Source organism: Schistocerca serialis, unplaced genomic scaffold (genome assembly GCF_023864345.2).
Source record: "Schistocerca serialis cubense isolate TAMUIC-IGC-003099 unplaced genomic scaffold, iqSchSeri2.2 HiC_scaffold_1116, whole genome shotgun sequence".
NCBI classification, from domain to species: Eukaryota; Metazoa; Arthropoda; class Insecta; order Orthoptera; family Acrididae; genus Schistocerca; species Schistocerca serialis.
Window position 1 is genome coordinate 5,001 of NW_026047311.1, and position 5,000 is coordinate 10,000.

Here is a 5,000-nt window from a genome sequence, read left to right on the forward strand (position 1 = left end):
GTCCGCCATGTCGAGCGCACCACATAACATACCGCCATCTGTAGGTCTCCCTCAGCATGAGCTCCTGCAACGACGATACCGCCATCTATGGGACGCCAAGCCGACTAAGACATCGATGGGCCCACAGTGCCCATCTTTCGACGCCACCCACAAAGCATGCAGCCTCTGTCGACCACAGCACCCAAACGCCAGTGCCTCTGCCGCACGACGTCGTGGACCGGCAATCACACCACCCGCACCCGCTCGTGCCCCACCCCAACGGCCAAAACTCCGCAACGCCAGCGGATGAACGGCGGAAGTTTCCCGCACTCGTAATGTGCAATCCACACCTATAACTTGCGTTTCATGAAGAGTTATGTCCAATATGCGACATTCCCGCTGTCCCTATACATGAGCTGCGAGCTGTTACCACGTACAAGCTACAGACGCGATCGCATTGCTCACTGTACTGATTCCCATGCCGAGCGATCAGCTAGGAAGCGCCCCATCCATGTCGGTACCCGTGGGCGTTGCACTCGCAGTCGCAAAAAACGTTGGGCAAATATATATCTCGGAACAGTAACGACAGTCGGAGCCTCCTGGCGTTGCACTCGCAGTCGCAAAAAACGCTGGGCAAATATATTTCTCGGAAGAGTAACGACAGTCCCGAGCCTCCTGCGTGGGAAGAGTCTTTCTAGGCCCTGACCCACGGGAAGGGTTTAGCTTCCCCCATCCCGGACATTTGAAGTCGTCACACTACCGGTATTGACTAATAGACTGATTGCTGATAATCACTAGCCATACACTGGGGGGAAACGGCCGACAGGGGCAGCAACATAGTGGAGCCGCAGTGTCACTAATGTACAGAGATAGAACAGTTTTCGACTGGAACCAGAGTAACCGTATACACGGCACTGATTAGTAATAAATGCAGAGCCATCAGAATACAGATAATATATACAACCGTCCCTATACATGCTGAAAGGACTCTGCACACAATGAGAACCACACGTCAGCCAGGACACTATCACACACTACTCTCTGCCTCTAACAGGCACACACACAATATCTAACCACCAGCATGGAAGAACATCCGGTGCATCCTCTCCGCCACATTACACAATCCACACTATCATAACCAGACCGGGAGGTCCACCCAGAAAACAGAATATCCCACCCTTCCGACATCCGCCATTGCTCAGTTAAGCCACGAACACCCACACATGTCCTACACAGGGGTGCACCCAACATCACAATACTGCCTCCTGTCACAGTACACAAACAATGGCAGGAATGAAAGACACACATCTGCCATAACCTTGGAATCGGAGCGCCGCCTGTCATGAGCCACAAGTGCATCCTGACGTGACAAATCGGATGATCCCGCAGGCATGCACTACGATAATCACTATCAACGAACCTGCCGCCCCCCCCCCCCCCAATACACCTTTCCCTACAACAATGTGTACCTTAACCTAAGCGATATTGTACCTTAACCTCAGCTATATCGTACCTTAACCTAACCTACATTGCGCCTTAACCTAACCTACGTTGTGCCTTAACCTAACCTACGTTGTGCCTTAACCTAACGTATGTTGTGCCTTAACCTAACCTATGTTGTGCCTTAACCTAACCTATGTTGTGCCTTAACCTAACCTATGTTGTGCCTTAACCTAACCCATGTTGTGCCTTAACCTAACCCATGTTGTGCCTTAACCTAACCCATGTTGTGCCTTAACCTAACCCATGTTGTGCCTTAACCTACCCATGTTGTGCCTTAACCTAACCCATGTTGTGCCTTAACCTAACCCATATTGTACCTTAACCTAACCCATGTTGTTGCCTTAACCTAACCCATGTTGTGCCTTAACCTAACCCATGTTGTGCCTTAACCTAACCCATGTTGTGCCTTAACCTAACCCATGTTGTGCCTTAACCTAACCCATGTTGTGCCTTAACCTAACCCATGTTGTGCCTTAACCTAACCCATGTTGTGCCTTAACCTAACCCATGTTGTGCCTTAACCTAACCCATGTTGTGCCTTAACCTAACCCATGTTGTGCCTTAAACCTAACCCATATTGTACCTTAACCTAACCCATATTGTACCTTAACCTAACCCATATTGTACCTTAACCTAACCCATATTGTACCTTAACCTAACCCATATTGTACCTTAACCTAACCCATATTGTACCTTAACCTAACCCATATTGTACCTTAACCTAACCCATATTGTACCTTAACCTAACCCATATTGTACCTTAACCTAACCCATATTGTACCTTAACCTAACCCATATTGTACCTAACCTAACCCATGTTGTGCCTTAACCTAACCCATGTTGTGCCTTAACCTAACCCATATTGTGCCTTAACCTAACCCATGTTGTGCCTTAACCTAACCCATATTGTGCCTTAACCTAACCCATATTGTGCCTTAACCTAACCCATGTTGTGCCTTAACCTAACCCATGTTGTGCCTTAACCTAACCCATGTTGTGCCTTAACCTAACCCATGTTGTGCCTTAACCTAACCCATGTTGTGCCTTAACCTAACCCATATTGTGCCTTAACCTAACCCATATTGTACCTTAACCTAACCCATATTGTACCTTAACCTAACCCATATTGTACCTTAACCTAACCCATATTGTACCTTAACCTAACCCATATTGTACCTTAAACCTAACCCATATTGTGCCTTAACCTAACCCATATTGTGCCTTAACCCTAACCCATATTGTGCCTCAACCTAACCCAATTTGTGCCTCAACCTAACCCATATTGTGCCTCAACCTAACCCATATTGTGCCTCAACCTAACCCATATTGTGCCTCAACCTAACCCATATTGTGCCTCAACCTAACCCATATTGTGCCTCAACGTAACCTAATTTGTGCCTCAACGTAACCTAATTTGTGCCTCAACGTAACCTAATTTGTGCCTCAACGTAACCTAATTTGTGCCTCAACGTAACCTAATTTGTGCTTCAACGTAACCTAAATTGTGCTTCAACGTAACCTAAATTGTGCTTCAACGTAACCTAAATTGTGCTTCAACGTAACCTAAATTGTGCTTCAACGTACCTAAATTGTGCTTCAACGTAACCTAAATTGTGCTTTAACGTAACCTAAATTGTGCTTTAACGTAACCCATGTTGTGCTTTAACGTAACCCATGTTGTGCTTTAACGTAACCCATGTTGTGCTTTAACGTAACCCATGTTGTGCCTTAACCTAACCTATATTGCGCCTTAACCTGCTCTGTAATTGTTATGCAACTCGTTAAATTAGTGTAGTGTTGCCTAACCGCAACCCTCGCAATATAGTTCGCTATTCGCACTGCCGGTCCCCTGTGTATCGCGTCATGTTAAACACCTTGCAGGTGTTGCTGACTTTCCACATGCTCCTGCTATACACTGTAATGTGGATAGCAGCAGGACGTACATGCCCCCCCCCCCCCCCTTCCCCCCTGCCTTCGCAAGCTGGTCGTTGAGAAGTTTGCATGTTCAATGCCCTTCGCATGCCGACGTACTCAGCCTACGTTGTGGTACGGCCTGTCACCTGTCCGCCGATGTACGCAAAACCCACAAACTGTACTGCACATTGGTCCGTATGTACTGAATGATACATCGTGGCACATGTGTGACCGTACGACGACTGCGCCTAGCAACGGCAGACCATACAGTCCAAATATTGTGCACGCAGCTACGTGTCGTCTCCTATAAGAGCTGGATTGCAGTGTGGTACGCCATTCAGACGTGTGGGAGGAACGGACGCCCTCGATGGCGATCAGCATGAGCAGTCTGTTGATGTAGTGGAGCGTGTATTCGGACGTAGTCGTCTCTTCTCACACACCGTGATAGCATGTTTGCACCGCGTTCCACATCTGCGACATCCTGCAGAGGCCGGCTGACAGTCGTTCGCGCAATGGACACCGCATACGTACGGGGGCTACCTTCCACGTGTTCTCGAGGCGTGCACATGTTGTTGCGTCTATGTGGGCAGACGTAGTGTGTTGTGACACCTGACACAGGCATGCAATACTCGTTGCAAATGGCGATGGACGTCTACGTTTGCTGGTGACGTTACGCAAATGAACAACAGGTAACCCGTTGTGGTGCGGTTGTTCTCGCTAGAGGTGAATCAGTGTTGGCGACGATCGGTCGAGCTATTAACTGGTTGTTTCAGGGATACCCACCATGCCCACGAACGTGAAAGGGGATCTGGGTGTGAGGCGATACGCGGCGGTGGCTGGGTGAGACTGTCCCCGGCCGGTGAGGGGGGGCCGCCCGGCGTGCTGGCAGCGCGGTGCGTGGGCGCACGCGCTACAGCCGGCTGGTGGGGGCGGCCAGTGGCAGGCGCGCCGGCCGACGGACGCGGCAGGCGGCGCAGCTGCGCGCCGGGGCCCCCTGCTCGCGGCGCCTTGCGGCCAAAGTAGGTCCTCGCGGGGCCCGGTGCGAAGCGCGGTGGCCATCTGCAGTGTGCTGGTCCGATTGAGGACTGTGTGCGCTGAGGATGCGCCGCCCGCCCGGCGCTCGGCGCCGCGACGCCGTCTGCTGCTCGGTCGCCCCAGCGGTTCTCGCAGGTGGTTTGTATCGCAGCTGTGCGGACGTGTTGGCGCGTGCGCTGTGCTGGGAGAGTTCGCTTCGGCACCCAAGTGGGGCTTTTGTCCTTCTGTGGCGCTGGCGTTGGAGCTGCCGGTCACCGTAGGTGGCGCGTGTTGTCTCCCGCCGGCAATGCCACGACAGCACGCTCCGGGCCTCTGTCGGCAGCGGCAAGCTCAGTTGGGAGCACGGGTGGTCGCACCTAAAGCGTCTACTCGCCTAACTCCGGGCGATTGCGCCCTCTCTCGAACCCGACCAAGTACTTAGGACGGCGCTGCGCGCCGCCGGGACCTGAGAGGGTTTCGAGGTGTGTTGTGCAGGGGAGCTCAGCCTCCTCCTGTTTGCAGAATAATTGAGCGGACGCTTGCGTGTTCGCGCGGGGCCCCCGGGACACACTCCCGGGCGGCCGGCTGCT